At 38.8% G+C, this 27,474-nt stretch overlaps 1 protein-coding gene across 1 annotated transcript in view; it reads right to left on the bottom strand.

The window, feature by feature from the left end:
• The window catches only part of SERINC5 (serine incorporator 5), a 178,684-nt gene that overhangs the window by 94,345 nt on the left and 56,865 nt on the right, over positions 1-27,474 (bottom strand). The window lies entirely within an intron of this gene.

The following is a 27,474-nucleotide window of genomic DNA, read 5'->3' as shown; positions in this document are numbered from 1 at the left end:
TTCACTTGAAAGGTGTTTACATTGTTCTGTGAAGACTGGAAAAGCAAAAGAAACTTCCTGAGGTTCCACAGAAAGACAATCCAGCTTCTTTATTCATAAGAGGATTTCAGTTACAGAAGAACATTTTAGATTCAACAGTAGGGGAATTTTAAATGGCTGAGAAAAATTGTAAGAAAAACTTCAAAGAACATTTCATTTTTGTTTCCCTCTTTAATGCGAAAGGAAGGGAAATACACCCAGTGAAGAAAGTTAATAACTCTGAAGCCCAAATGAAAAGTTTTAAAAAACAGCTGCTTTAAGGGGGAAAAAATGAATGCATTTATTGAACTGACATCATCAATCAACAATTTTCAGTATTTTTCTGTGTTTTCTCCCATGCTGATTCTAACAGGTTGAAAGCAAGATTAAACACTCCTATTCCTTTGCTTTATATAAAAGCAGTGGGCTTCTATTCCATAATTGGACTACATTTTTTGAAGAAGCAAATGGAGCCTTAGGCACATTCATTTCTGACCCACCCCTCAAAGTATGAAATCCAAATGGGAGTGTGTGGCTCAGTAAACTGAGGCAGGGAACAAGCACCAATTTTTATTTATGTATTTATTTTGCTGGGACATAGGGGCAATTAGTAGAAATGCAGAGTTAAGGCCATATTGTAGACTTGAAGCTGGAGAGGTAGAGACAAGGGAAGGAGGAAAGCAGAAGACTGTCCATTTAGCAGAGAAAAGTCTCGACTAAAGTCTCCCCCAAGGAAAACCTTAGATACCAATTTGTGAAAGGCCTGTGCTGTACGTAGTCAGTCTCCAGATTTACCTTCTAGCCCCGGAAAGGTTAATAGTGATGACTTCATACCTTTATCATGAGATAACTTGGGGAGATTTTCCCTTTTAGAAGTACTAGGTTTCCTGCTGCTGTTATTTTTAAATTCCTCTGGAACACAGAGACTTTTGGAAAAGTAGGAGACAGAGTAGAATGTTTTAGCTTCTACCCTAAGAATAGGTGTGAGTTTCAGTGATTGGGAGAAAAAAATACCAGTAGATGTAAAGCCTTTTGGTTTTTATGTCTTTAAGAATGCCAGATGCTGACCCTACCTATATGTCCACTGCAACCACATGCATGGTGACGATCAGCCCGGACCCCGGTCCATAGGTGATGTTGTCACCATCTTTCCTCAAGCCCTGCTCCATGGGAATCCCCAAGAGGTGACAGTACCTTAACCCTGTCACCTGAAAAAAATGCACAACCTAAAAGTTGAAAATTATGTCTTATTTGGCAGACCAAACTGAGGACTTAAGCCCGGGAAACAGCCTCTCAGATAGCTTTAAGGGACTACTCAGAAGAGGTAAGGGAGGAGCCAGGATATATAGGCGTTTTTGCAAGAAAGACCAGGTAGTCACAACATCAGAAGATTACTGTTAGTTGAAGAAAACCAGCCATCTCAAGTTAAGGCATTTAGTGCTTTTTTATGTATGGGAAGATGCAAGAGTCTGGGCTCACCGAAATCATTCCTTTGGTATACACCTCAGCTATCTGGGGCCGGTATCCTGTGCTTTGTCATCCTGAGTCTCCTCAGGGTGCACCATCCGGAGTGACTGCAGCAGCTGACTGCTAGATGGCAGGCATCCTGTTTCTATCCTGAGTTCCCTCAGGGCTCACTCTTGGGGCCCTGTAATGTCATGGCTTGATGGCTGTAATGTGATGGCTTTGATGGCTGCAACATCCTTTGTTTACTGATATGGCAGGCAACATTTTTTCATTGATAACCTAATCAGAGTTCTCTAACTTTGGGGGTCAGTTACACAGGGAGTGCTCGGGGGCAAACAGGCCTTTGAACAGCTGTTGGAAGTTGGATGGAAGCAAACTGTTAAGGTATAAACTCCTGGGCTTCTCTTTTACCATAGTTGATACTGGGGCCCCTGGGTTTCAGGGAAGTGCCTGGGCCAAGAACTACCAGCTCTTATGTGATGGGAGGCAGGGGCAAGGGAAACCCATCATGTCCCATTGATTTCCAAGCTTAAACATAGTGCCTTATTTCCGCTCTTATGTCCAAATCAGGACAAGGGGTCACAGGGCACCTCAAGATGAGGACAGCTCATACAGTGAGGCTTGTCTTATATTTTTGTTCTGGTGAAATAACTTTAAAACAAAAGGGAAGAGGTTTGGGGTTCAAAGGGGCAGATTTAGTGATAGAATTTATCTCCCCTCTTTCACAATATCTACACTTGTTTTTTCTGTAAATTCAGTTTTATTAGATTCCATATATAAGTGAGAGCATACAGAATTTTTCTTCTGTCAGATTTATTTCACATAGCATAACACCGTCAAGTTCCATCCATGTTGTCACAAATGGCAGGATTTCCCTTTTTATGGCCGAATAATATTCTATCATATATCTCACAGCTTCTTTATCCATTCATCCATTGATAGACACTCAGGTTTTTTCCACGTCTTGACTATTATAAATAATGCTGTGATGAATATGAGGGTGCTGGTATCTCTTCCATATAGTGAGTTCACTTCCTTCAGATATATACTCAGAAGTAGAATTGCTGAATCATATGGTAGATCTATTTTTAATTTTTTTTAGGAACCTCCATAACGTTTTCCACAGTGACTGTACCAATTTACATTCTCACTAACAGTGTAGGAGGGTTCCCTTTTCTCCACGTCCTTGCCAGCACTTGTTCTCTTGTCCTTTTCATAAGAGCCATTCTAGCAAGTGTGACAAGATATCTCACTGTGGTTTTGATTTGCATTTCCCTGATAATTAGTGATGTTGAGCTTTTCATGTACCTGTTAGCCATTCAAATATCTTCTTTGGAAACATATGTATTCTGGTCCATTGCCCATTTTTAATCAAATTATTTAATTTTTTACTATTGAGTTTGAATTCCTTATATATATTCGGATACTAATCTCTTATCAGATGTATGTTTTGCAAATATTTTCTTCCAGTCCATAGGTTGCCTTTTGATTTTGTTGGTAGTTTATTTTGCTGTGCAGAGCTTTTTAGTTTAATATAGGCCCATTTGTTTTTTGTCTGTTTGTTTGTCTGTTTGCCTTTGTTGTTTGTGCTTTAAGTGTCATATCCAAGAAATGATTGCCAAGACCAAAGTCAAGGAGCTTTTTCCCTGTTTTCTTCTAGGAGTTTTATGATTTCAGGTCTTTTTAAAATTAATTAATTTATTTATTTATAATTAAGAATTCAACTATTTTTTTAAATATTTATTTATTTATTTTGGCTGCACTGGGTCTTAGTTGCAGCACGTGGGATCTTCATTGAAGTATGCAGGATCTTTAGTTGCGGCATGCGGACTTCTTAGTTGTGGCACATGGGCTTCTTAGTTGTGGTGTGTGGACTCTTAGTTATGGCATGTATGCGGGATCTAGTTCCCCGACCAGGGATCAAACCCAGGCCCCCTGCATTGGGAGCACAGAGTCTTACCCACTGGACCACCAGGGAAGTCCCAAGTCTTATATTTATGTCTTTAATCAATCTTGAGTTATCTTAGTGGTGTAAGATAGGTATCTTACATTTATTCCTTTAAAATGATAGTAAAGGAATAAAAGGAACGAGTTCCCCACATTAAAGCAAATAAGAGTGGGTGAGAGATATGGACAGTTTCTGAAGGATAGAAAGCTGGAAGAGGAAAATGGTGGTGCATGAGGCTGGGTGGGGAAGCTGCTACCTACAGTACAAGCCACAAGCCAGCGAGATGCTCCCAGGGAGGGCACTAGTTTGACAAAAAGAACCCTGGAGAGGCCCTTTAGAGACAAGAGAGGGCCAGGGTGAAACTCCAGGAAAAAGCAAGAAAATTAATAGAAATTCCTAAATAGCAGTAAATTACTCCCATCATCACCCCCACCCAACCTCCTGTGGATAAAATACTTTGGAACAGCATTCTCCCTACCAGATAAAATCAGGTTAGCACCAGACATCTCATTTGCAACACTGGATGTTAGTAACACAGTAGAGCAACACCTTCAAAATTCTGAGGGGAAATTACTTTGAGCCTAGAATTATACAGTACAATAAAGTAAGGTACTGATATTTCAGATTTTAGAATGAATCCATGAATGTACTACAAATGGTTTAATTATGGGTACAGAACAGTATGTAAATGACAGAAAGTTTGGTGATGTCTAAGTGTAGATGAGAGAAGTCAGAGGATGGGAGGTTTGAGGTGAGGGGGTTAAAGGGAGATTGGAGCCATTAATATCCTTGTCTTACTGAGTCAGGAGTTGTGGTAGGCAGACTAATGGCTCCTCAAAGATGTCCACATCCCAATCCCAGGATCCTGTGAATATGTGAGGTTTCATGGCAAAGGGGAATTAAGTTTGCAGGTGGAGTTAAAGTTGCTAATCAGCTGCCCCAGAGATGAGGAGATTATCCTGGATTATTTGGGCAGGCCCAATGTAATCATAAGGCTCCTTATAAATGGAAGAGGAATGCACAAGAGAGAGCGCCAGAGAGATGGCAGCATGAAAATACCGATACAGGGGTGTTAGTTTTGGATAAGGAGGTAACTGTCCAAAGAGCTAAAACAGAAACACTGAGATTCAGAAGTTGTTCCTGAGGAAACTTTGTGCACTGGTGGTGGGAATGTAAACTGGTATAGCCATTATGGGAAACAGTGTGGAATTTCTTCAAAAAATTAAAAATAGAACTACCTTATGATCTGGCAATCTTGCTTTTGGGTATATATCCAAAGGAAATGAAATCTAGATATGGAAGAGAGATCTGCACTCTCATGTTTATTGCAGCATTATTTACAATAGCTAAGATATGGAAACAACATAATGTCCATTGATGAACAAATTGATAAACAAAATGTGTATATATGCACAACAGAATAGTATTCAGCCTTAAAATGAAGGAAATTCTGCCATCTGAGACAACACGGATGGACCTGTAGGACATTATGCTAAGTGAAATAAGCCAGGCACAGAAAGACAAATACTGCATGATCGCACTTAAATATGGAATTTAAACAGTTAAACTTACAGAAGTAGAGAGTAGATGGGGATTGCCAGGGGCTGGAGGGTGGGGGTGGGGATAGAGGAATTTGGGGAGATGTTAGTCAAAGGGTACAAAGTTTCAGTTGTGCAAGAAGAATAAGTTCTGCAACACTGTATTGTATCCATGAAATTTACTAAGAGGGTAGATCTTAAGTGTTCTCACCACAAAAAAAAAAGGAAATGGTAACTATGTGAGATGATGGATATGTTAATGAGTTGGATTGTAATGATCATTTCACAATGTATACATGTATCAAAATAGCAAATTGTACACCTTAAATATGTATAGTTTTTATTTGTCAATTTTAAAAATAGCTTGAAAGAAGTTGTCCCTGAGGAGCAAGTCCAGTAGTGAGAAGGAGTGGGGTAGAGGAAGCTGCTTTTTAGTATCAAACTCCTCTTTTAAGGTTGAATTTTTAGACATAAGCAGATGTGACTTCATAAAACAAGGGCAGGAGGGACAAATACTGTGATGTCAGAAGGGACATCACAAAGGCCCAAGGAATGTCAGATTTTCCAAATCCCAAGGTTGAATGGGCACTTCTTTAAGAGGAGGTTGATCTTACACCTGGGGAACCACAGAAACAATCAGTTCTGATGTCTATGGCAAATGTTTCATCATTTAAGAGTTAACAAACCAGTATTTGATAATGTTTTACTTTAAACAATTAATTAGAGTCATTCTAGATTATCTGTCCCTCAGTTGCATTCCCAAGTGTTTTGTTGGGTGGACAAGAAAGGGATGGAGCCTGAATTTTCTACTGCCCACACGGAACATTCCCTAGGACTGACCACATATTAGGACACAAAACAAATGCCCTGGTTTGCCATGTGAGGTGTCCCAAGAGTCAATGCCATTCCTCATGGGTCTCAAGGATCAAAGCCAGGGAGCTACTGTGCCAGAAGACTTACCTTAAATAATGAGCTGGGGTTAAAAACCCACCCACCCTAAAACAGTCCTCAGGAGCTTATGCTTTGGGAACACCTGTCTACGTGTGTTTAACTGTGAAATATAACAGTCATTTACTTAAAGTAAATCAGTAGCAGTTTAAAGAATATAGGGAACACCTGTGTATGCCCTTCCTTTCCCCTCCAAAGTTAATGTGTATCCTCAGTTTTATCTTAATTATTCACTTCCTTTTCTGTATTGTTTTACCAACTATGTATGCATTTTGAATGTTCTATAAATGAAATCTCATTGTATATATTCTATGAATAGTTTCTTTGGCTGAAAATTATGTCTTTGAAATTAAATTGTATTATGCATGTAGTTATAGTTCATTAATTTTTACTGCTGTATAATATTCCCTTGAAAGAATAAATTGCAATTGATTTATCCATTCTACTGTTGATGGGCACGTAGGTCATTTCCAAGTTTCTGCCATTCTGAAGAATGCTGCTGTGCACATGATGGGACAGGTAATCTACTTTGAGCCCAGAGCATCCCTGTACATTCCATGCAAGCAGGAATACAAGGTCCTGATTGCTTTTTGCTTAGGCCATTTCTCAGGGTTGTGCTTACTGCCAGAAACCTTAAACGTGTGAAATACTGTTTCCTTCCAGGACAAAGAACAGGCTCACTGTAAAAGAGGTTGATTCCTCTAGCTCAGCATTCCTCAGCTGTGATGTAAACCCATTATGTGTCACATCCATCTGAACCCCTCCAGTGTCCCTTCCTTGGGACTTGGGGACAAGGAGAACTTGTACGAACATGATACTCAGGCAGCTTGCTGTGCTATGAATAATAAAGTCCTTTGTCTCTGACCCAAGAATCTCATTTTCTGCCAGTATCCATAAAACAAGTTAACTTAACCACCCAAAGATCTGAAAACAGAAACAGACTGAGATTCAATTAGTTGTCCCCAAGGAGCAAGACCAGTGATGAGGAGGAGTTGGGTAGAGGAAGCAGTTTCAACACCAAATTCTCATTTCATGGTTGAATTTTTATTCATATGCAGGTGTGACTTTATTAAAAAAAACAAAAACATAAAACAAAAAAAAACAGGGGTGGAGGAGTCACAACCACTGATTTGAGAGGGGACATCACAAAAGCCCAAGGAATGTCAAAACCCTTGTAGGATAAAGTCACAGACCCTGACAGCACATTCTTGTCCCTTTCTCTTAGTGAACATGTCCAAGGGAGTGTAGAATTGCTGGGTGGTGGAGTTTGCATTTTATTAGCTAATGGCAAACTCTTCCCATAGTGGCTGTACCAACTTTTTTGTTTTTGGTTGCACCATGCAGCCTGCAGGATCTTAGTTCTCCAACCAGGGATGGAACCCGCGACTCCCCTGCAGTGGAAGCATGGAGTCTTAACCATTGGACTGCCAGGAAAGTCCCTGGTGATACCAACTTTTATCCCCACCAGTGCAGATGAAGAGTCTGGTATCTCTAGAATTTATGAATTAGTAGGGTTAGATGCTATTATTATATCCTTTTTTTTTTGTAGATGAAGGAATTGAAGCTGAGAGAAGTTAAGCAACTTTGGCATGCAAGCAGTAAGTGGAAGAAACTGGGATTTGAACCCAGGCAGTCTAGCTTGAGCGTGTGTGTGTAACAACTGTGCTATACTGCCCTAAGTAATATGCTGAGTGATTAAAGACATATAGAGTTTAGAGTGTTTAAAGAATTTTTAAGAAGTTAATGAGACAGGAAAATGTACGTTTTAAAAATTGGGGCAAGGGACTTCCCTGGTGGCGCAGTGGTTAAGAATCCTCCTGCCAATGCAGGGGACACGGGTTTGAGCCCTGGTCCCGGAAGATCCCACATGCTGTGGAGCAACCAAGCCTGTGCACCACAACTACTGAGCCTGCGCTCTAGAGCCTGTGAACCACAACTACTGAGCCTGCACACCACAACTACTGAAGTCCAGGCACATAGAGCCCGTGCTCGGCAACAAGAGAAGCCACTGCAATGAGAAGCCCATGTACCACAACAAAGAGTAGCCCCCGCTCGCTCCAACTAGAGAAAGCCCGCGCACTGCAAAGAAGACCCATCTCAGCCAAAACTAAATAAATTTTTTTTTAAAAAACTAAAAAAAAAAAAACTTGGGCCCAAAAGGCATTTCACTAAGGAGGAAACAGGAATGGTCATAAACACAAGATAAAATGTTCAAATTATTTAATAATCAGAAGACGCAAATTGAAATCACAAAGAGATGCCATTTTACACCCACCACATTGTAAAAATTAAAAATACAATGACAAGTATTGAAAACGTTGGAAAGTGCTTAAAAGAGTGCCTGATATATGTTTTATATAAATATTTGCTATTATTGTTATCATCATCGTAGTCATCATCATTATATTAATACCACTACCACTACCTTTATTAACCTTTTGTCAGTTATATGTGTTTTCTCCTAGTGTATGGCTACTGTCTTTATGATGTTTTTGATTAACAGAAATTATTTATTTTACTATAGTTGAATTTGTCAGTCCTTTTAAGAAATCCTTCCCTACATGAGGTTATAGATATTCTCCTGTATGAGAATAAAGATCTTCTCCTTGTATATATTTTAAAAGTTTTATAATATTGCTTTCAGTCTTTAATCTCTCTTCTGTAACTTATTTTCTCATATGATTCCAGGTAGGGATCTAATTTTCTTCCAATATAGCCAATGAATTGTCCCTATGCTCTTTATTAAATACTTTATGCTTTCTTTTTTTTTCAGGTTTATTGAGATATAATTGACATATAACATTAGGTAAGTTTAAGGTATATAATGTGATGACTTGATACATGTATATATTGTGAAATGATTACCATAATAGGGTTGGTTTACACCTCCATCACCTCACATAATTAACCTTTTGAGTATGTGGGGTGGGAACATACTCTTAAGCAACTTTCAAGTATATACTACAGTATTGTTAACTATAGTCACCATGCTGTACATTAGGTCCCCAGGACTTATTCATTTTATAACTGGAAGTTGGTACCCTTCGACCAATATCTCCTCATTTCTCCCACCCCTCAGCCCCTGGCAACCACCATTCTACTCTCTGTTTCTATGAATTCAGCTTTTTTAGATTCCGCATATAATCGAGATCATACGGTGTCTGTCTTTCTCTGACATTTCACTTACCATAATGCCCCCAAGGTCTATCCATGTTGTTGCAAATGGCAGAATTTCCTTCTTTTTCATGGCTGAATAATATTCCACTGTATATATATTCTGTATCATCTTTATCTATCTGTAGATAGACAATTTTAGATTGTTCCCATATCTTGGCTATTGTGATGAATGCAATGAATGTGGGAGTGCAGATATCTCTTCCACATCCTGATTTCATTTCCTTTGGGCATACACTCAGAAGTGGGATTGTTGAATCACATGATAGTTCTATTTTTAATTTTTTTGAGGAACCTCCATACTGTTTTCCATAGTGGCTGCACCAATCTACATTCCCACCAAGAATGTACCAGGGTTCCCTTTTCTCTACATTCTCACTGATGCTTGCTGTCTCTCTCTTTTTGATAACAGTCATTCTAACAGGTGTGAAGTGATTGAGGTGATAACTCATTGTGGTTTTGATTTGCATTTCTCTGACAATTAGTGATGCTGAACAATTTTTATGTGCCTGCTGGCCATTTGTATATCTTCTTTGGAAAAATGTCATTTCAAGTCCTTTGCACATTATTAAATCAGATCTTTGACTTTTTGTTTTCGTTTTTTGGCTATTGCTTTTGTTTTTTGGCTATTGTTTTTTGGCTATTTTATTTATTGGCTATAAGTTCCTTATAAATTTTGGATATTAACCTCTTATCAGATGGATGGTTTGCAAATATTTTCTCCCATTGTGCAGATTGCTTTTTCATTTCGTTAATTGTTTCTTTTGCTGTGCAGAAGCTTTTTAGTTTTATTTAGTCCCACTTATTTATTTTTGCTTTTGTTGCTTGTGCTTTTTGTGTCATTTTAAAAAAATCATTGCCAGGACAAATGTCAAGGAGATTTTCTGCTACTTTTTCTTCTAGGAGTTTTATGGTTTCAGATCTGATGTTTAAGTCTTTAATCCATTTCAAGTTATTTTTGAGTGTAAGATAGGGGCCCAGTCTCATTCTTCTGCATGTGATTATCCAGTTTTCTGAGCACCATTTATTGAAGAGACAATTCTCTCCCTATTAAGTACTCTTGGCTTCCTTGTCAAGTATTAGTTGACCATAAATGCATGGGGTTATTTCTGGACTCTCTACTCTGTTCTATTGGTCTCTGTGTATGATTTTATGCCAATACCATACTGTTTTTTTAAAAATTAATTAATTAATTTATTTATTTATTTTTGGCTGTGTTGGGTCTTCGTTGCTGCATGCGGGCTTTCCCTACTTGCGGTGAGCAGGAGCTATTCTTCCTTGCAGCGTGTGGGCTTCTCACTGTGGTGGCTTCTCTTGTTGTGGAGCACGGGCTCTAGGCACATGGGCTTCAGTAGTTGTGGCACGTGGGCTCAGTAGCTGTGGCTTGTGGGCTCTAGAGTGCAGGCTCAGTAGTTGTGGTGCACGGGTGCCCAAACCCGTGTCCCCTGCACTGGCAGACAGATTCTTAACCTCTGTACAACCAGGGAAGTCCCAATATCATACTGTTTTGAATACTAAAGCTTTGCCACACAGTTTGAAACCAGGAAGTGTGATGCCTCCAGCTTTGTTCTTTCTCAAAATTGCTTTGGTTATTCAAGGTCTTATATAGTTCCATACAAAGTTTAAGATTGTTTGTTCTATTTCTGTAAAAATGTCACTGGAATTTTGAAAGAGACTGCATTGAATCTATAGACAGTTTGGGGTATTATGGACATTTTAACAATATTAATTTTTCTGATAAACATGGGATATCTTTCCATTTACTTATGTCTTCTTCATTTTCGTTCCTCAAACTCATAGTTCTCAGTGTACAGATCTTTCACCTCCTTGGTTAAGTTTATTACTAAGTTTTTTGTTTGTTTTTGATGCTATTGTAAATGGAATTGTTTTCTTTATTTCTTTTTCAAATATTTGTTGTTATTGAATAGTTTGTTCTTTCCCCATTCATCTGCAATACTCTCTAAGTCACAAATCAAGTTTTTTATGTATGTATGGATCTGTTTCCTGGGCTCTTCACTATAATCCATTCATGTAATTGTCTATCCTTGCACTGTATATGCTTTATAAAATTCTTTGCCCTCCAAATAAGTATTGATGTATGGTAGATTAAGCCCCACCCCTTCTTCAGGAATGTCTTAACTGTTCTTGGCCTTTTGCTCTTCCATGTAAATTTGAGAATCACCTTATAAAGTTTCATGAAAAGACTGTTGGAATTTTTATTGTAATTTCATTGACTTTGTAGATTGCAAAGAATTGACATTTTTACAAGAATGGCTTCCTATTCAAGGATACGGTATATACTTCTCTATTTGTTTGAGTCTTTTTACTAACTTTCATTAAAATTATATCATTTTCTCCACATAGTTTTTTATTAAACATAATCTTGAGTCCTTTTGTTTTGTATTGTTATTGCAAACCATATATTTTTTATTGTAAAATTTAAAATACCTATAGTGAGTATATAAACATATATGTACAGTTTAAAGAGTAATTATAAAGCCATCACTCATGTAACCTCCATCCAAATGAAGAAATGAAACGTTGTACTATAAAAGTTCCCTGTGCCTGTCTTCAGTAACATCTTCCTTTCTCCACCCCGGAAATATTCACATTCCTTGCCTCTCTTTATAGTTTTACTACCATTGTATGCATCTCCAACTAGTTTAGTTTTGCCTGTTTTTGAACCTTGCAAAAATGGCATCATACTGTATGTATTATTATAGACTTCTCTTGGTCATTGCGATTTTGTGATCCATTTTAATACATCTAGCTGTTTTCATTCATTTTCACTAATATATATTTAATTGTATGAATATACTAAAATTTGTTTACCTATTCTACTCTTACTGGGTATGTCTTATTTCCAGTTTTTGGTTATTAAAAACAACGTTGTTATAAAAATTCATGCTCATAAGGTTTGTATGTATCTTCTGGGTCAGAAGTACATATATTTTTCTAGGTTAGTGGTTGTTAAAATGTGGTCTGAGGACACCTAGGAGTCCCTGAGACCCCTTCATGGCAACTAGAAGGTCCTCCCTTTTCCAAATATATATCTTTCTGAGTTCAAATATTCTTCATATCCTTCAGCCAAAACAGTATACCACAACATATTGAAAGCAGAAGCAGATATGAGGATCTAACTGTCTTCTATTAAGCAAACATTAAAAAGGTCTTTAAAAAAGTAATTGTTTTGTAGAAGATAGTTATTTTACAAAAATTTTGTTATTTTTGCTAACATGCAAATGGATTTATTGTTTTTTAAAATGAATTACATAAATAATTAAAATCTGTATTAATTACTGATACAGTAAATAGCTATAACCCAAATAAACAAATGCTATTTGTTGTTCTCCACAATCTTTAAGAGTGCAAAAGGGTCCTGAGTTTGAGAACTGTTTTTCTAGGGCATGGTCTTCAACCTGGTTGCACTATTCAAGGTGTATACAAGGTACAGATAATTATAAAGAGTCTGTTTCCAGATCCCTAATGTCCAAATGTGCTGTGCCTAGCTAGCTTCATATAGCTCTCCTTTCCTACCTCCCCCTTCACAAGTGACAGTCTTGCCAGAGTTGTCTTTGCCTGACACCCTCTGGTCAAAACAAAAAGTGCCAGCCTCAGACTCTAAAGAACAAATAACAACTTAGAGGAAAACCCCTGAGACCACAGAGGAGCAGTTTTTTTAAGGAAATGCTGCTTCACCAATGCTCTTGATGCCCCTGACCCCTGTTGTATGGGACAAAAAGGACATTGACTCCAAGTGGAAGTCATGATTTGTATGAGCCACGCTGACACAGTTATTTATTTTACAAGGTTAAAAAAACTATATCAGTATTTTTTTAAAGCTCTTTCAATATGTATAACATTTCAATTTTATATCACTAATAACTGTAACTTATAAGACTTAGATCTTTATGGTCACAGGAAATTCAAATGAATATTTCAACTTATACACACATTTTTGTTGTAAAGAATTATGAGAATTGATAAGAAAAACTTTCAAGCATAAATACATGTTACATGAGGATAAAATTCTGGGGAGGGGGTGGATTGGAAATACAAATACAAGGATAAGAAATTTCCCATTGTTAAAGAGAAGCTTGTTTGTATATTTTTTAAGTGAATGGTGGTGCATATCAAAATCACTATAGTGTTTAGAGCCTATTGGATACATTTAAAAGAATGATGTGACAGTTAAATCTATGTCAAAACTTTAACATGCAGGAATAATATCCTATGTACTTAAATGAAATTTGATGAGAAATTTTAGCTGTCAAACTAGAAATGTGTGAGGGAATACATACTTCAAAAAACTTTTATGTGCAGTGTTCTGAGCCTGGAGATAGATGGGCTCCAGGCTAGGCATTTATAACTGGCCTCCTGTTTACATTTCTTGGCGAGAAAAAGATGGGCTTTAGGCTGGACACTTACAACTAACCTCCTGTTTGCATTTCCTGAGACAGGAGATAAGTAGGCTCCAGGTTAGATATTTACAACCAGCCTCCAGGCTTTGTCTCCTGAGGACACTTGAAGATAACAGTCATGGCAGGAACAGAGAGGGGCTAAACCTTATTTGAGTAAAGCATCAAGAGGTCACATATTTCCCATCCTTGGAGCAAGGGAGACACTGCACAGAAAGCCTCCTTGGGGGTCAAAAAGGAGGAGGCACCACCCCAGAATAGATGATGCCAAGTCCCCCCAAAGCCCTCTGGGCTGGAATCCACCTTGGAAAAAAGTTGCACACACATGTTGGGGAGGGCCCTAGGGCAGGTCAGGTGTGGGAAAAGAAACCAGATGATTGGCCAAAGGTAAACAAAGACCTGGAAGAACTGCCCTATATAAATGATGTAACCACCTCTTTACTGTGCTTCTCCTCATTAGGGAGGATGCCCACACCCTTTCTCTCTGGGTGTGTATCTCTGCCTTGCTTCTGTCTTAACTAAACAAACTGTTTCTCTGTGTGCTCTCCCACTTGTTGTGCTGTGTCTCTAATCATAAACTTTGTACCTGTTTTTACCGTTTTTGCCTTCTTGAGAAATGCATTTTTCAATGGGGTAAGAGCCAGGAAAAATTTGCTTCTAGCCTCTAGCCCTTGCTGGCCTAGTGGCTAGGATTCCTGGTTTTCATCCAGGCTACCCAGGTCCAATTCCTGGGCAGGGAACTAAGATCCCGCTTCAAGTCACTGCTCACTGCTGCTGCCTCTCTGAGATCAATACTAGCAAAGAGATCTGAGGACTAATAACGTAGAACATTGACAAACATGTAGGTGTTCACAGGATCCAACCTAGTGATAGGAAAATAAGGCATGTATCTGGACCAGTGGAATTCAGTGGGGTTATGCATATTTTATCTTCTACTTTTTGCTGGTATTTGAATGGAGTCCTTATGTCAGCAGTTCCTCCCAGAGAAAGGAACTCATTAAATTGCTCCACTGCAGCTCAGACCAGCACCGTGGCCTTGAGCCCAGAGCTCTGCCAGTGTGAACGGGGGAGGCCTGGTTTGCTCAAGAGTGAGGCACTGATTAGCAGTTAATATGAAATGCCTTTGAGGGGCACAGAGGCAGGTTAAGACAAATGAGAGGAGGAACTGAGGAAGGCAGAAGACTGGATTTAGGTTGAATTCAGGCCTATTTGAAACAAGAGCTGTGACAAGCATATCCAGGAAAAGAGATCATTCAAGAAATATTTAAATTGTATTGGATCTCTATCTTACACAGACAAACACACTCACATTTTTTTTCTCCTTTCTGAGTAACTCAACCCCAAACTCCCCCCACTTCTAGCTCACAAAATGCTCCAGGTGACTTTCCAATGAAGACAAAAATAATTCATTTCATCTCCCTTCACATTCCATCACTAATTCAGCAGTTATTCTTTTTCAAGGCAGCTATCGTAGCTGAAACTTAGACAATCCCAGGGCTGGGATCTTCCTTAAAGAAGAAGCATCCTTCCTGCTCAGGTGAAAATTCTGTTTCTGTTAACACCCCGCTCCATGTCTCCTTCACCTCTTGTACTGGGACAGGAGAGACTGCTAGTTGGCTACCTCAATACCTTTCTCCCTTTCTGAGAACTCTCAAAACAGACAATGTCAGCCCAAGTTAAGAACATTAAAAATCAATCTCATTTATGAACATACCTGGAAAAGTCCTGAATGAAACACAAGCATCACTTTCACTTACATTCCATTGGCCAGAACATACAGTCACATGACCATATCATGTTGCTAAGAAGACTGGAAAATATACTCTACGCCAGGCAGCCTTGTGCCCCCCCAAAATTGGTTTTAAATTCTTGAAGAAGTCATTTCTGTCTCTCTCCACTCAGCAACAAGATCAAGATAAGCAAGCTTCCTTACTGGCCCCCTGCGTGATGTGCATTTATTTCTACTTTACCCTTACACAAAGAGCTTAGCACTTTGCAGACCCAGATTTATAGAGAAGTCTTCTATTAGACTCTGAGATGGGTTTTGTCACCTATCCTCCTGCATTAGACTCAACTGTCAAAACTGAAATTTAAGTTTATGAGGATTTGAATATGCCCTGAAGGAAGAATATGGTTTCTTGTTTTTTCTAAATTCCTACTTTCCTTTCTCTTTTGATTTTTTTTTTTTTTTTTGCCACCTCAGCAAGACAGTTATATAATTTTAAAAACATTTACTCCTGCCCAAGTGGAAGTTCACTCTGGTATTTTTAGAGGTTTGTTTAATAAAACTTCAAAGGACAGCTAATCTTCATCTTATACAAATTATTTCAGAGAACAGAAAAGAAGGAAATTTACACAACTCATTTTAAAAGAGTTGTTTAATTGTGACACCAAAACCAGGTGCTGACAAGGTCAGCACAAAAAGAGAAATTTAAAAATCATTCTCACTTATAAACCCTGGAATTTTCAGTTAAATGGGCTAATATGTTCTCTTTTGTGCTTAGAACATGGTTTATAAACATAGATGGAAATGTCCCAAATAAAACATAAGCAAGGGACTTCCCTGGTGGCACAGTGGTTAAGAATCCGCCTGCCAATGCAGGGGACATGGGTTTGATCCCTGGTCCGGGAAAATCCCACTTGAGCAGAGCAACTAAGCCTGTGTACCTCAACTACTGAAGCCTGCATGCCTAGAGCCCATGCTCCACAACAAGAAAAGACACCTCAATGAGAAGCCCATGCACCACAATGAAGAGTAGCCCCGCTTGCCTGCAACTAGAGGAAGCTGGAGTGCAGCATCAAAGACCCAACACAGCCAAAACAAAAACCGAAAAACAACCATCTGCAAATCCAGTCCAATAGTGTATTTAAAAAGGACATGATTCCAAAATAATTCAAGGATGGTTGAATTACACTGATAGATTTTCTAGTATTAAACCATCAATTTCTTATGGCAGCTTAACTATCCCCTTTAAATATTTTGGGCTTCTATGGACACTCATAACCTCGGGGATTTACCTTTTATCTCAAGTAGCAATAGCGGCAGAGGCTGGAGGAAAGGAGGTCAGCAGAGGGGTTAAATGAACTGGAGACCTTCCCAGAAGGAAAGCGATACCTGTTTTTAGGATCATTCTAGCGTAGGGAGTTAGAGAAGCCCGAGGGGCCTCTGGAGAAGGAGGTCCCACCGCAGGGTGCAGGAGGGGCAGACCACTCTGTCTGATTGTGCGCGTTGGCGATGGCATGACTCAGTGGGTACCAGTCACATCTTACTCGTTGTGGATTTGTGCATTTATTACAACCATCTTGAGGCAGATAGCAGGACAGTATCCTGGAAGGAATGTCTGTTTCTAATTCCTACACAGGTGCCACTGGGCTACCTGTACTGCTGAGGAGAGAGTCTGACTATGGCAGGGCTGGAATAAGATCTGGAGATGGACCAGCCTGCCTGATTCTGGAATTAAGATCTGGGTGTCAGGCCCAGACTCTGTACAGCAGGAGGTCCTGGGGGACCAATGAATCCTGAGCTCCAGCTCTTCCTGGACTTTTCTTCTCAACTGGCTCTGCCAGGAATCTGCTTCATCTGGTATACCCACTGCCCGTTCTGGGCCGAGGCTCCTGTCTTTGGCGCCTGCTGGCCTCAGCATTCTCTCTTCTCTGCCTTATCACGGTCCCCCACTGCAGCCTCCATAGCCTGATTTTCAATAAGTGCCTTCGGAATCTATAAGCATAACTGTCTTACTAAGAAGTAATTACTTTGGCATTTTCCAGCGGGAATGCTTCTGTCTATAAAGAGAAAACAATATGAAATGACTGGCACTGTGCAGAAATTTAAAAGCCTCTTGGGGAAAAAAAGAAATTCTTAGAGTTGTCAGATTATCAACTGATCAAAGCTACAAAGATGTTTTGGGGGGAACCCAAGAGACAAATAAGAATCTCTTTGAGGAAATGGCCTTAAAGATGGAATCAAAGGGCTTGGAGGAACAAATCAAATGCCAGTGGTAAATCCACTTGTTATTTTAGGCCCCAAGAACAGGAATATAAAAACCGGAATAAAATATTAGAATGCAAGAACTCAGTGGAAATATTACTCATTTTTACAAGGACTTTTGCAAACTTTCAGAGTTGAAAAGAGCCTTTAATTAAGTTAATTTTAGTAAAGGGACAAAACCTCTATTCCCAAGGGTTAAAAAAGAATATACTGGACTTAAGAGACTTGGACACTTACAACTGGGAGCAGAAAACTGAAAGGAGCTGAGTGATATAATCAAACATCGTCAGAAATTTCCAAAAAGACAAAGCAAGTGGTCTGGCTCACAAAGAAAATGAAACGCAGGTTTTGAGTAATGATATTGTGCAGCGGGAGTAGCTGGCAGGTGACCAGACTGAGAAGTTAAAAACAGATGATAGATGGCTCACGAAAGGAGCCTTTGTTAACAATAGTTGAAAAAGATAAAGGCCATTTCCAATCTAAACTAAATGCTGAGATGCTAACTCGGCAAGGGCTGGAAAACAGAGATGTTGGAACACGAATCTTGCTGACTTATTTAAGCCAAAGTTCTACTGGAAAATGACTACAAAACTTTGCATCAGAAAGCTGATATTCTTAATAAACTCCTGGGCAGAAAGGCAGCATTCTTCCAAAGAAGCTATTTCAGGAAGAATAAGAAAAGGAAGAGAGAGAGCAGAAATACCAGCTAGAGAGTAAGATTCCATAAGCAGAAAATTCAAGAAGCGGAGGATGAAGTACAGAAAACAAAGATCTTATGAAACCCAGATTTCCCTTCATGATAAGAAAGGTCATGACAGCTGGCTGATTGCACATACTGCAGAATGAGCTCTAGCGAGAAGATGCAAGCTGCTAGCCCAAGGCAGATATTAATATGTGTGCGTCAAAGGACAATAATTTTTCAAAAGTCAGTGAATGTCCAACCAACCCCAGGAATACCATAATGATAGAAACTTTCAAAGAGAGAGTTACTAATCCAAGATCAGTCTTTTGGTCCACCCGTTGAAACTAGTGAAAGCCTCTATTTTATTGGTATTGTTTCTACCTGGAATCTCTTACTCTTGTCGTAATGGCATAGATCTGTAAAAATGAACCTGTGTCTGTCATTGGTCGTATAGCTGATCCTAGGAGGCCATTTCAGGTATCTGAACTAGTATCTATTTCTTATCTGCATCTTGGTATAGCTTCATCAGTAAATCTTACCAGGGAAACTCACCATGATCTCCCATGTATTCATTCATTCCACAAATATTTAAGTATCTTTCATGAGTCAGGGATTTTACAAATGTCAGAAATACAACAAAGAACAAAACAAAAATCTTGCCTTTGTAGAGCTTACATTTTAACAGAGAAAACACGTAGGTAAAAAAGAAATTAGAAAGTAATCATATAATGCCAGGTAGGGATAGGGCTACAAAGGACAACTAAGCAGATTGAAGGGGTAGTCACGGGAGCACCACTTTACATGTGGTGATCATGGAAGGCTGCATAAGGAGATGACATTTGGGTAGAGACATGAATGGAAAAAAGGAGCGAGCCATGTGGAGATCTGGGAAAGATCCTCCCAGGCAGAGGGAATAGCCGTGCAAAGGCGCTGAACCAGAAGCATGTTTGTTGTGTTAGAGAAACAGCAGGAGTTTCCGAAGGAGAGTACTACGTGTCTGAAGGCTGAGAGAGGTGAGAACTGAGAGAGAACATTCTATGTTCTCATATATATGAGAAAATAAAACTTCTAATGGCTCCAATAAGGTAAGCAGGAAGTTGTAAGTGAAGACGGTAGAAGGGTAAACCCCTACCGGATGCTATCGTACATTATGAGTCATGTTAAAAAGTTGAGGGCTTCCCTGGTGGCGCAGTGGTTGAGAGTCCGCATGCCGATGCAGGGGACACGGGTTTGTGCCCCAGTCCGGGAAGATCCCACATGCCGCGGAGCGGCTGGGCCCGTGAGCCATGGCCGCTGAGCCCGCGCGTCCGGAGCCTGTGCTCCGCAACGGGAGAGGCCACAACAGTGAGAGGCCCGCAAAAAAAAAAAAGTTGAAACTTTAGTCTTAATAACATATTACTATCATATGTTGAGTCCTTACCACATGTCTGTCAATGTAATAAATACTAGGATTTTTCTCACTTGATCCTCATAAATATTCTATGAGTTAAGAATCAATGTTATTTCAATGTTAGAGGTGAGGAAACTGAGTCACAAAGTGGATAAATCATTTGCCCAAACACCCAGAGCTACTAAATAGCAAAATTGGCATAGGAACCCATATCAACTTGAGTCCCAAGCCTGAACTCTTATCCTCCACTATTCCACATTTTTATTTATTTATTTTTGGCTGTGTTGGGTCTTCGTTGCTGTGCATGGGCTTTCTCTAGTTGCGGCGAGCGGGGGCTACTCTTCATTGCGGTGCGCGGGCTTCTCATTGCGGTGGCTTCTCTTGTTGCAGAACATGGGCTCTAGGGCACGTGGGCTTCAGTAGTTGTGGCTCGTGGGCTCTAGAGCGCAGGCTCAGTAGTTGTGGCGCACAGGCTTAGTTGCTCTGTGGCATGTGGGATCTTCCCGACCCAGGGCTCAAACCGGTGTCCCCTGCATTGGCAGGCAGATTCTTAACCACTGCACCACCAGGGAAGTCCCTGTAAAGCTGTTATTTTAATTTTATTTTATTTGGCCGAGCAGCATGCACACTCTCAGTTCCCCAAGCAGGGATCGAACCCTGGTCCCCTGCATTGGGAGCACAGAGTCTTAACCACTGGACCCCCAGGGATGTCCTTATTCTGCACTTTTAAATGATCCATATGCATGTAGTATAATGGAGGCTATAGAGTGGGAAGGAAACCCATTAGAGGTGGGGGTTAAAGGGAGAGGGGATGGTAATGGGATCTTGGTAATAAGAGTGGGGTTGAGAAGAAAGAGATGGGATTGAGAGAGGTTTAGAAAGTGGAATGATTGGGATTTGGTGTTTGATTGGATCCGAGGAGGGAGGGAGGAAAGGAGGGGGTGGGGGGAGTCAAAGATGATTTCCAGATTTCCGGTTTATGAAACTCTGTGGTTACCATTTAAGGAGACAAGAAACCAAGCAGGAAGGGCAGTTTGGGGCTTAGGGGGAAGATGATGAGTGGTTTTAGATTAAGGATGGTGGAATAATGACCTCTGAAAATCCGCTCCTCCATGTAAGCAACAAGATCACTGACCACAAAAAAAAAAAAAAAAAAAAAGTCTAAATCAACTTTTTAGAACTCAGAAATTAACCAAAGGCTTGCAAGAATCCAAAAAGCGTTTATTCAAGAAAATCAACGGAATCTCAGTAGAAACAGTGGCCTTTGTACTGGGGCAAGAAGGCAGATTCTAGCGGTGTGAAGAGTGAGTAGGAGTGAGGAAACCAAAATAGTGTTCAGCCCTTTGCTTGGAAAGACAAGAGAGATGGGGCTTTAGCTGGAGGATGGGTGAGGATGCAGTGCTCTTTTTTATTTTGTAGAGATGTAAATAGTGCAATATAGCTGGCAAAGAGCCTGGTCTTTCAGGAGGTGAAAAGGCCTGGCATCCTGATAGGCAAAACAGCTGAAATCTGACACCTAGAGACAAGCTACTCAGGTTCTTCTTAACTTTATTCTTGGATTGATTTCACTGTTGGCCCTTTTTGCTCTAGAGATAGAAGCTTGTCTTTAAAATTTAAAAAAAAAGGCAGAATTGATGACCAAGAAACATCATTGTGAGGGAAGATCGGTTATTTACGTAATTCAAGTTCTGTGCAATTCTTTTAATGTAGTTTTATAGTCATTAGTCTTATCAATTTCCATAAAGGTATGCCAATGTTAGGTTTATAGCATGTCATCTTGACAATCTGTCTTCAGAACATCCTAGGGATTCTCAAACACCATATGCAGGAGTTGGAAAACTGCTTGGTCTAATTGGGCAAGCATTGAGTTCTAACTGAAAACCAGGGCAAATAAGTCTAGAGATCTAATGTATAGGCATGATGACTATACTTAATAATACTGTGTCAACCAGAAAATATGCTAAGAGAATAGATATCAGGTGCACTCACTGGACAAAACGCTATGTGAGGAGATGATATGTTAATTTGCTTGACTCTACTACTTATTTCACCATGTATATGTATATCAAATCATCATGATGTACACCTTAAATATATACACAATTTTTATTTTAAAATATATAAATAAAAAATAAATCTATTCATTAAAAAATAAAACAGAGGAAGGACTCTACTTGTTCTCAAACTTGGCTGCACATGGAAATCTACTCAGAGCTTTAAAAAGTACTGATGCCTGGGTTCCAACCTAGAAACTGCATTCAAATTTAGTTTCATGTCTTCTAAAGGTCAATTTTTTTTCAGTTCAGGATCCAGTCTAGGATCACATGTTGCATTTAATTGTCATGCCTCTTCAATCCCCTTCAAACAAATCCAGTCTTTCTTTGCTTTCATGACTCTGAGTTTTTGAAGAGTATAGTCTATTTATTTCACAGAACGGTCCTTCCATTTTTGTTCTTCTGATATTTTCTCATGTTCAGATTGAGATTACGCATTTCTGTCCATGAATACCACAGAAGTGATGGTGTGTCTTTTCTCATTGCATTCTGGAGCCACAGAAAATTGTATTTGTCCCATTACCAGTGATGTTAACTTCAGTCACTGAAGGGGTACATGCTGTTGACATGACTCAACACTGATGATGTTAATAGGCCCAGATAGAGTTTGCCAGCTTTCTTCACTGTGAAGTTACTTTTGCTCTCTCTTTCCATACTCTACTCTTTGGAGGCAAGTCATTAAGCATTGTCACAATCTGCGTTTCACCCCTTGTGTCTTCTGACCTCTTGGTTGATGTAGAAAAAAAATTTATACATTACAGTTTACTCTGTGCTGGTAAGTTTTGAGAAATGCAGAGTCATATATCTATCACCCCAGTACCATACAGGTTAATTCTATCACTCTAGAGATACTCTGTGCTTTCCCTAGTTAACCCCTTCTTCTCCTGGAAACCATTGATCTGTTTTCCATCCTTACAGTTTTGCCTTTCCTAGAATGTCGCATGAATGGAATCATTCAATATGTAGCCTTTCCATTCTGGTTCTTTCAACTTAGCAAAATCCATTTAGGATCCATCTATGTAAATTTGTGGATGAATAGCATGTTCCTGTTTTCTTGCTGAATAGTTTTCCATCATGTATACCACAGTTTGTTCATCTATTCACCTATTGAGGGACATCTTGGTTGCTTCCAATTTTTGGTGATTATGAATAAAGCTGCTAAAAACATTCACATGCAGCTTTTTGTATAGGCATAAGTTTTCAATTCAGTTGGGTAAATACCTAGGGGCATGATTGTTAAGTCATATGGTAAGTCCATGTTTAACATTATAAGAAACTGTCTTCCAAAGTGCCTGTATCATTTTCGCTTTCCCACAGCTCTTGTTCCAAATCTTTGACAGCATTTGCTATTGTCAGAGGTTTTTTTTTTTTTAATATTCAAATGAGCTGACAGCATCTCATTGTTTTGCAATTTGCCTTCCCTAATGACAAATTATATTGAGCATCTTTTTATGCTCAATGCTTTATTTGCCATCCATATATCTTCTTTGGTGAAGTGTTCTGGTTAGATATTTTGTCCAGTTTTATTTGTTTTTATTTTTTAAAAATAAATTTATTTATTTATTTTCATTTATTTATTTTTGGCTGTGTTGGGTCTTCGTTGCTGCGCGCAGGCTTTCTCTAGGTGCGGCGAACGGTGGCTATTCTTAGTTGCAGTGCGTAGGTTTCTCATTGTGGTGGCTTCTCTTGTTGCGGAGCATGGGCTCTAGGCATGCTGGCTTCAGTAGTTGTGGCTTGTGGGCTCTAGAGCACAGGCTCAGTAGTTGTGGCACACGGGCTTAGTTGCTCCGCGGCATGGTATCTTCCCGGACCAGGGCTCGAACCTGTGTTCTCCTCTTGACCACTGTGCCACCAGGGAAGTTCCTGTCCAGTTTTAAAATTGAGTTTTTTGCTTTCTTATTGTTGAGTTTTAAGCGTTTTTTATGTATTCTGGATACAAATCTTTCATTTCATATGTGATTTACAAATATTTTCTCCCAGTCTGTGGCTTGTCATTTCACTCACTTCAGCAGTATCTTTCACTGAATGAAATATTTTAATTTTGAGAAATTCCAATTTATCAAACTTTTCTTTTGTGGATTATGCTTTTGGCGTCATATCCAAAAGCTAATCACCAAATACAGGGTCATACAGATTTTCTCCTATGTTTTCTTCTATAAATTTTAGTTTTGCATTTTACATTTAAGTATAAAATCCATTTAGAGTTAATTTTTTTGTAAGGTGTGAGTGTCAAAATTTATTGCTTTTTTTTCATATGGATGTCCAATTTGTCCAGCACCATTTGTTGAAGCACCTTTCTGTCTTTGATAAAAATCAGTTGACTATAATTGTATGGATCTATTTCTGAGCTTTCTATTTTGTTCCATCTATCTATGTGTCTATCTTTTCACCAATACCACACTGTCTTGATTCCTATATCTTTAGAATAAGTCTTGATATCAGGTCATGTGAGTCCTCCTACTTTGTTTTTCTTTTTCAAGATTGTTTTGGCAGTTCTGGATCCCTTGAATTTTTACATGAATTTTAAGATCAACTTGTCGATTTCTGCAAAAGAGGCAGCTGGGATTTTGATAGAGATTGTGTTGAGTCTGTGGATCAATTTGGGGAGTATTGCTATCTTAACAAATCAAGTCTTCAAATCCATGAACATGAGAGGTTTTCCACTTTAGATCTTTAATTTCTTTCAACAATATGTTGTAGTTTGCAGAGAGTAAGTTTTGCACTTTTTTTGTTAAATTTTCCCCTGCATACAGCCTCTGTCATTATTTGCAGCAGTTTTGTTCTATAAGGTCGCTGCCAACATTGAATTAGCTGATACTTGAATACTGCTTCTAAGGGAAATGTGGACAAGGTTAGATTCTTGCGAGTCTCTGGTCACATTTTCCATTTTCGTCAGTCAAAATACCATTTGCATTATGTAGGTTTGTTTGCCAACATTCTTGCAAAACAAGCCCGTCTCAGCAGCTGTGAAAACCTGTTCTTCCACGTAATTCTTTTTCTACTAAACCCTTAGCAGAAATTGCAAAATTCTTCCACAGTCTACCTGGCTTCCTGGGCAAGTTTAACGAGTTAAGGCAGGAGGGTGGCCTCTAATTCCAGCTCTCATCATAACTAGCTGTAACTTTGGGCAAGTCACGTAGAATCTCCACTCTAAAACTCTGATAAAATAAGACTGTGGATGGGAACATCTCCATCGTTCCACTCACTCTAGAGTCCTATACTCAGAAAAAGGGGGCGGGGGGAACTGGTGGGGGGAGGGGGGGCGGTTATATGGTAATTTTTAAAGCCCACAGCACCACCTGGTGGTCAAAGAGAAGACAGACTGAGGAAGAGTGTTAATAGACATATCCAGCTCCATCTACATTTTGCTTGTTTGAAAACTTCACATTTTCAGACCATTTCTCCTCTAAAATGGCTACACACGTACAATAATACCTATAAAAGCAGTCATACGGCATTATATTTAACATCACACCCTACATAGAGTGCCTTGTAAATATAAAGACTCTAACCCTTGAATAGCCATCATTACTGAGCTATTATTATGCTTTGGTTAAAACAAAAACAAAAACAAAAACAAAACAAACAAAAAACTACTGAGCAAGTAGAAGAATTACATGAAATGAAAATATACTTCATTGTACCAAAAAATCCATCATGTTAAAATTATTCACACATAGGTGAGTAAGAAAATGATAGTATTCATTTATAACCTCCCCCAAATAAAATATCTGTGAGTCCATACGTATATAAATACATAGGTGAATGAATAAAATGGAGCTGTAAATACAGGAAAAGAGACAGCTCTTCTTTACAAAATAACTCTAATCAATAAATATAAAAGGAATGAGAGAAATAGAAAATCGCCATTAGATTACCACTGTAATAATTGCTGCAGGCAATATTCACTTCTGTACACTAAAATTATACTGTATAAGCAAACGTTTGAGGAGAAACAGGATAATTTCCTAGTCTCAAAACCTCCCCAGGACGTTTATTAATTATAAAGGGAAAGATAGTAACTTTATAATACTTTAATTCAGCAGATATCACTTAATGAAGTGACCAAGGTTAACATCACCAGAAGTAAGACATGTTGATATCATGTACCCTTTGATATGATTTCTATTCTTGTTAAGACAAACTGGTTTTAAAAAGAGAGAAAAGTCTATGCATGTTTTCTCTCTAAGAGCTTTTTGCTCTTCTTTTTCACATTTCTTTTTTTTTAATTTAAGTCATTAAGCTAAGGACACTTAGTAGATAGCAATTGTAAGACAATCCAAATGTGTTTAACATTCATAGTTATCCACTGGGCTTACGGGTCAATAAAGAAAAGAAGACCACTCTGGTGGCTTTTCAGTATCTACAGTAAACTCAAATTTCAGTAAAATTAACAGAAATTTTATTTGAAATTCATTGTATTTGTAAGGAGGAAGGAAATATTTAAATCCCCTTTTGATGAAAAGAGAATTCTCATGGTATCTTGACCAAGCTACCTTCAAACCAGTTTCCAGAAAAATCAAAGACAGGGTAATATCAGACTTATGTCCAAAAGCATTAAAAAAACTGCAAGCACAAGAAGAAAGTAGAGAATTCAGTTTCTTTCAAGTAGCCATAAAACATCCATGAACATTGTTAATCTATTAGGCCAAAGAGAAAATATCAATTTCAAAAGTAGAAATATTATATTTTCTGATTACAACACAATAAAGCTAGAAATTAATTACCAAATCAGGAAAAAAAAAGTTTCCTTGTCCTGAAGATTTAAAAAGTATCTTAAATGATGGCTTGAGTCAAAGGGAAAAACCAAAATATCAATCAAAGTTGGACCTTATGAGATGGATTTAAAGCATAAGGGCAATCTCTAGCCTCTCTGGTATCATTGTGTGTGGGTCAGAAAAGTGCTCCTTCTTCAAGTAAAAAGCAAGACCAGCACAACTGCATCTGTGGATGGTCATGAGGTGATGGCTCTGAGCCCAGCTGGCTGGAAGATGAGCATGACACTCAGGGAAACTAAAGTCAAAGTGAGTTGGGAGCTGTGAAAGAAAAAAAATGTAAATTTCTCTTCTCTAAGGAAAAAACAAACAAACTGCTAGATAATGAGTTTTCCTTTAAGATTAGAAGCAAACTTCTAGTTAGTAAAGTGCCTGCTAGCAAGATTTTGAAGGCCAAGAAAAAGTCTCACCTAAGGAGTGTTTTCTTTGGTTGAACTTAATATTCTCAAGGCCCTGACTCCTAAGGACAAAGAGACAAGAGTACACTTGGTTTAATACTCTTCAATTACTTTTCTATAAGCCACTATAGTATTTAATTGTTTCAAATACTTTAGGTAAATTATGCCATTTTAAACAAGTTCTTGTAAAGAGTAATTAAACTTTTATATCCCCTGATGTAAATGATTCAGGAGCAAGCTTACTAAGCCTGTCCTAAAGGATGCCTGAATTCAGGGCATCCTGGTGGTCCAGTGGCTAAGACTCCATGCTCCCAATCCAGGGGGCCTGGGTTTGATTCCTGGTCAGGGAACTAAGAGCCCACATATCGCAACTAAAGATCCTGCATGCGGCAATGAAGATCCCATGTGCTGCAACTAAGACCTGGCTCAGCCAAATAAGTAAGTAAACATTTATTTAAAAAAAAAAAAAAAAAAAGGATGCCTGCATTCCAAGCCAAGAAAAGTCTCAATTTGTAATTGTGTTGTTAAGAAACCATTCAGACATTCTCTTACTGCATTGGCATATTTTTTAATGGAGCAATTCCTGATGTTATTTCCCTAAAATCACAGAAAGATTGTAGCATTTTGGGGGTTCTATTTTGTAAGGATGACTTTCTTTTGCAGTAGCATCTCTCCT

Source organism: Orcinus orca, chromosome 3 (genome assembly GCF_937001465.1).
Source record: "Orcinus orca chromosome 3, mOrcOrc1.1, whole genome shotgun sequence".
Classification (NCBI taxonomy): Eukaryota; Metazoa; Chordata; class Mammalia; order Artiodactyla; family Delphinidae; genus Orcinus; species Orcinus orca.
Note: the sequence above shows the minus strand (reverse complement) of the source record. Positions and strands in the feature narration are given on the sequence as shown.